This window comes from Epinephelus moara, chromosome 13 (genome assembly GCF_006386435.1).
Source record: "Epinephelus moara isolate mb chromosome 13, YSFRI_EMoa_1.0, whole genome shotgun sequence".
NCBI lineage: Eukaryota > Metazoa > Chordata > Actinopteri > Perciformes > Serranidae > Epinephelus > Epinephelus moara.
Window position 1 is genome coordinate 26,415,431 of NC_065518.1, and position 6,725 is coordinate 26,422,155.

Sequence of the window (6,725 nt, forward strand, 5' to 3'; positions counted from 1 at the left end):
GAGGTCGATTTGTGTCTTCTGTGGTTGTTTTGTGACTGATGACCTGTAATAATAGGAATATTAATGGTTCAAGTGAACAAAATAATCATAAATATTACAAACAACAATAGGACATAACTATAAAGATAACAGTGACAGAGAAGTGTATAGCTGAATATAACATGTTAGAATTTACAATGCATGCAGTTATTACTTGCTGCAAAAAAACAACAGCAGGTCTCTCAAGGATGACCTCCATCACTGGTGAGCTTGGTGAACAGCGCTTTGTTTTATCTCCATGGTAACTGATATTCAAGAGGGTCAAAGTTTAGGGTGTAATGTTATGAGACTGTAGTATGTCTCGATTGTGTGCACACTGTGTGCAAAACAATTGAATATCCATCCAATAGTTAATTCAAGTTTTTTACAGTTTGAGGTGAAGTGTACGCTATTATGCTATCTATGTCATTACTTTCAAATGTATTAAAAAGTGGAAAATAGAATGTAATAAGAGTGTTTATAGGATATATCACGGTCTAAAAAAAAGTGTTGACTTTTCCTGTGCGTCCTTAAAATGGCACTCAGCCATCTAAACTCTGAAAACTCCTGATCCAAGATTTTGCTTTCAATTTGCTGTAAAATGGTCAGTTTACCTGTTAGGTTTCTGAAAATTTCACTTGAGGGGGTTACTGGTGATTTACAATGGTCCCCCTAATGTTAAATAGGTGATTACGGCCCTGCATCACAGCGCAGCTGCTCAGAGGTTCAGTCGCAACAAACGGCAGAAATATGTTGACGCTGAAAGTTGCGTTTCACTCATCCATCTCAGAAACCTGGTAAAACTCTCTCTGGGTCAGACTCTGGACCAGAGTCAGGTGCTGGCTCAGCTGGTACAGCCTCTCCTCTGTAGCGATGTCAACCGTGTTGGTGGCCACGACAAAGTAGTGGAGGTCTCCATCAAGAGTGAAGCCACCATCCTCCTCCAGGCACCGAGCCGCTTCTCCTCAGACAGAGAATAACAGACCAGGCACCAGGATCAAATCTTGCAGTGGTGGCAGCACAACGCTCACACACTGACGGTCTTCATGGCTCTCTGATCTCCTCCACACTGTCACTAGTCGTTCGTAAAAGCGCAGTGCGCCTTTATTGGAAAGTGCTGAAAGAGGGAGGCAGCGCCCAGCGGAACTCAAAACTCATATTTTTATTTCTATATAATGATTTTTGCAACATTGCTGTTTTCACTCAGTTGCATTTATCCTATAGAGACAGGGTCTATACACCACATAACCAGTGTGATATGAGTTTCAGACGATGACAGTCTCGAGCTGACTAGAAAGCGTTTAATGAATACACCTTAATTAATTCACATGATGATATCCTCATCAAGAAGAACCAAAAGCCGGCTGAGTAAACCGATTCTCAATAAGGCTGCTGATAGAGAAAAACTGTCCACGTGAATAGGCCTACAGAAAAGAGCGGAAAACAAAACGCACACATTAAAAAAAAGCCGTAGCGTGTTTAACAAATAAATTGCCGGTTTAATAAATCGCCACACACTAACAGATGGTAGCCTATTGTTCCTGCAGTGGAGGACTGTCTGATGATGACGTAATGAGAGCTCTGAGGTCAGACGTGTTGTTACGGACCTGATGGTTCCATGGTTGCTATGTTGTCTCTAAGCCATCATTTCACACTACGTTTAATCATTTGAACCAAAACAAACTTTCTGTCGGAGAGAAAAGCAGCAGCTCAACTTTCACTCGACGATTTTTCTGGAAAACAAACTACAAACTGAGACCTTTTGCTTCTGGACCTCTTCTTAAGACCTGCTGTCACTGACAAACGGACTCATTCACGGTAGACGTGAGATTTTGACAATTTCTTAAAGCCCATTTTGTTTTCTGTGTATTTTACCGTTGAGACAAAAACTGTAGTGATGAAGGTAAAATATGACCAATACTGGCAATATTTTGCCTACATTGCTGCTATTTTAGTGTAAATGAATCAAAGTGGACTGACGTTTGACTGTTACAAAGTTTGAATAGGTAAATCTAAAGCTACTGTCTCTTTGGTTTATCTGTCCAACAGCCTAGCATTAACATGCTAATAAAAATATAGCCTAGCTTATATATTCTTTAACTTCGGTGCTGCAAGCAGTGACACAAGCATTGACGCCGTATTATTTGAATATGCTCATAATTCAACATTTTTCTCAATATTTAGGATATTTTTCATTTGTAAGTATTTTACACAAAACGTCTTTTAAATATGATGTCATCATACTGTGAGAGCAACAGAGAGGTGTGAATCAACTGCACACAGATTTTTCTGATGTTGTGCTGGCTTTTTCTCGTTCTGTAAGAGAGCTTCAAATTGGCATGTTGTTGAATATCTGGCAAAAATGTCCCTCTGTAAAAGACAGCTATGTCTCTTTGTGGTCGATTTGTGTCTTTTTCAGTCGTTTTGTTCCTTAAAGGTCATGTTTTGTAACTTGGAGGTCATTTTGTGTCTCTTAGAAGTCAATTAATGTCTTTTTTAGTAATTTAGTGTCTCTTTCAGATCAAATTGTGTCACTGTAGTTATTTTTTGTTGTTTTGTTTGTACTTGTGGAAATTACATTTTGACATGTCTAGATTTATTTTTGGCTTAACTTAAATTGTTAACTTAAAAAAAAAAAGAAGTAAAATGTGAACTTAAAATATCTGTAAGATAAGTTTGACATGTTACAAATGTATTTTCATTTAAACAAATCACATTTCAACAACCAAGCTCACTGTCAATGTATTGGAGAGTTTTTTCCTGTCAACGGGAGAGAGGCGTCTCAATAGGCTCTTTGAATTTAATTTTAAAGACAGCGAAACACCTTGGAAGAAGGTCTCTCCAATGTTATCTTCCCAGGGAACACTCCAATTTAATCTCACTGTTAAAGTACTGGAGAGATTTCCCTGTCAAATGGAGAGAGGCGTCTCAATAGGCTCTTTGAATTTAACTATTTCATTCATAATTTCTGTTATTGTCATTGTAGTGACACCGAAACACCTTGGAAGAAGGTCTCTCCAATGTTATCTTCCCAGGGAACGCTCCAATTTAATCTCACTGTTAATGTATTGGAGAGTTTGTCCCTGTCAACTGGAGAGAGGCGTCCCAATAGGCTCTTTGAATTTAACGCTTTCATTTATAATTTCTGTTATTATCATCGTAAAGACACCCAAACACCTTGGAAAAAGGTCTCCAATGTTATCTTCCCAGGGAACACTCCAATTTAATCTCACTGTTAAAGTATTGGAGAGTTTTTCCCTGTCAACTGGAGAGAGGCGTCTCATTAGGCTCTTTGAATTTAACTATTTAATTCATAATTTCTGTTATTGTCATTGTAGTGACACCGAAACACCTTGGAAGAAGGTCTCTCCAATGTTATCTTCCCAGGGAACACTCCAATTTAATCTCACTGTTAATGTATTGGAGACTTTTTCCCTGTCAAATGGAGAGAGGCGTCTCAATAGGCTCTTTGAATTCAACTATTTCATTTATAATTTTTCTTTTGTCATCGTAAAGACACCGAAACACCTTGGAAGAAGGTCCCAATGTTATCTTCCCAGGGAACACTCCAATTTAATCTCAATTTAGACTTAACTTAAAACATCAAGACTGGGACAGGGAAAAAATTAATCAGAAAAACAGAAAAAATTACATTAAAAAAAAACAGAAAAATAAATAAATTACTCCGAAAAACATTAAAAATTACTCATAAAAACAGGGCTTTTGTCATCTAGTCAAGTGTCAATGCAATACACTTCCGTACATTCATATGTTGATTTCATTTTAATCTACTGTGAAAAGGGACTGCCTTGTAATAATTCTTTTCTTTTCTTCCTGAATAAAGGAGTCCTGAATTTTGTGTAAATGAGCCTTAAGGTGGCAAAAGTCTGATTCAGTTGGTCGCTCTGCGCAAGTGTCAGTTCAAACGAGAGATAATTATCTCTGCCACAAGATGGTGCTCTGCTCTTGTGTAAATACTTGAGTGAATAGTTGGAGTGAAGGCAGAGAGGTAGACCTCATACAGTCTTGTTTGTTTGAGCCTCCAACATATTCATGAATCACATGATTTACAGTATTCCTTGAAAGCAGCATTGCTCAACCTGTGAGGGTGAAATTATGGAGCACAGGAAAATTGTTATTCACAAAGAGTCATTTTTGCGTCTTTGCTACAGGCCTTGAAATGTGAATTATAGCACATGAGCTGAGAAAATTGCTCCTACATTTCCTAAAATGCCCCATCAATTTAAGGATGTGGACATGGTAGTTGCAATCAAAGATGACTTTATGGGCATATTAAGTTGGAAGCTGTGAGCTGCATGTGTTACTCATGCACATGATTCAACAACCCTCGACACTCATGTTAGTTTTATTCTGTTGCTGAGGCCTCACCTTACTGTAGCTTTGCAGCACTGCATTTCCCAACAGCCACCTGTCAATCAAACAGCATAGGTGGGAAGGTAACGGGACTATCTTTCTAGAGTTTTTTTTCTTGATGAATTTTCTGTAGGTGGTGCTCTTTTTATTAAAACTTCTGCTGAGCTGTGGTAAGCATTTGTGGTTATGATAATTACCAAGTTTTACTTCTGTTTATAACAAGCAAACCAGAACTGTAAAAGCCATCATTTCCTGTCTGGAAGGCAGGGAAAGGCTGTGAGACATCAGGTAAGCATGTGGAGCAGAAAATGGGGCTACTGTGCTCAGGTTTACTCAGTATTTACTCAGTATTTTGTCATAGTAAATACCCAGCTCTTTTTCTGTCTGTTTATAGTATACCCACCTATCAGCCAAAAAGCCACTGGAATATTTAGGAAAGTATACCCAATTACTCCTCAGTAGCCTACCCATCTACTGAGTAAATCACCCACTTCATCAAATACCACTACACCACTAACTGTTCTATAAAAAACTGCCCATTGTTACTGGTGTGCTGCACATTTTGCAACAACTAATATCATCTTCTCGGTACAGGGAACTTTTCAAGCAGTGCAAATCTGTCTCTTTCTCTCGCTCAGTCTCTGCAAACACAGGGCCTCTGGAGGGTTGTGGTGCACCGGGCCTGGAAAAAGCCCCTATTGACGGTGGAATTTCACAGGGAGAGCTGTGTTTGTGGTCACTCGCCCAGCTAGCCTTATTCTAAACTCTGTACTCCCCACCGACAGACCCAGGATGACCCTGACGCCACAGCACAGAGCTTGGGGAGGGCTGGGACGTTACATTGTCCCAGGCTCGGTTGTTAATTTGACTTTGAATTTCAGTCAGAATCAGTTTTATGAAACTCCCACATCATAGCGTGTGTGTCCAATTTTCTTTCCTCTGACTCCTTTCTGTGTGCAGCAAAACCACCCTGGTAGACACATAGAGGTTTACAGTAATCCTACTAGATGAATTGCAAAGTCATGACTGCAATGTTAGGAGATTAAACCAACATACAGCGCTCAAATGCACCAACTGGTACAGTGAGGCCAAGATTGACCCTCTTTTTAATCTACATATGTGAACTATATCATTTATTTTCTTGTGTGACATATACTGCATTCAATCAGGCTGTTTTAAGACTTGCTGACGATTCGTTTGACAGACGTAGGCCCTTTTTATGTGAGCCCATCTTTTACAGGCTGGTGATGAAGAAAAAATAAGCCTTTCTTATTTTGTACAAAGATCCCCCAAAAAACACAAAACAAACTCAGGTTGTCATGCTGAACTACAAGCTACAACCCTGCTGTACATTTGCCCAAATGAAACTCTGTTGTCAGTATGGTGGAAAGTCTGCACCACAGGAAGTGGTGAATCAGAAATGAGAGTAAAATAAAAACCACGTCCAGCGAAGGCTCGACTCGCCACCAGCTCTCCTGCCTTCTCACCCCCACTGGACATAAGCACTATGTTTCCTTCAAAGCTGGAAACTCCCATCTTATAGGCTGTAATTACAACTTCTGTGGGTTGACTTCTTCTGACCGTTAGCTTACTATGCAAAAGCTAACACTAAAGCTAATCAGCAGTAGTAGTGTTAGTGGCATAAAATCTGTAAAAAAGCCACATAGAAAATGAGTTGTACTTAGCAATAATGTTATCTTCAGTCTTTTATAAAAGTGAGTGGTAAAGAATGTTTGTATTTTAATATGAGCAAAGAGTGGGAGAAGATAATGCTAACATTCGACATTACGCCATTTAGCTAATGTGTCATATTTGCTTGTTGTATACTGTGGTTTTGTGTTACTGAGTGTAATTAACAGTACTGTTACCTTCTCATCCTGAGCAGAAAGGAGATAAAAAAAATGCAGATTTTTTTTTTGCAGTATTTATTCAGGCACACGTCTCTGTTCCAAATAATATATTTTAGAATCTGTGATAACAACAACATGCTAGCTTCTCCAACAGGCGAACATTAGCCGCACTTTGCACAAACAAGTTAGCATAATTTTTTATTTAGCTATTTAGCATAGTATTTCTTTCACACGACAAGACAGACTATTAAACACTTTCTCATCCCAACTTGTCAAATATCGTTGTTTTAGTTAGCGGACTTTCATGTCTACATATGACGCACTACGTAACCTTCGGTATCTGTTGTTTATTGTCTTGGGACGTCATGTCAATATGCTTTTTACATGTATTGTGTCTTTTCAAAATACACTTCCATTTTCTCAGTACAGTATAAAATATATAGTTTCTGCTTGTTAGATGAATATAGTCTATTTCAAAATAAA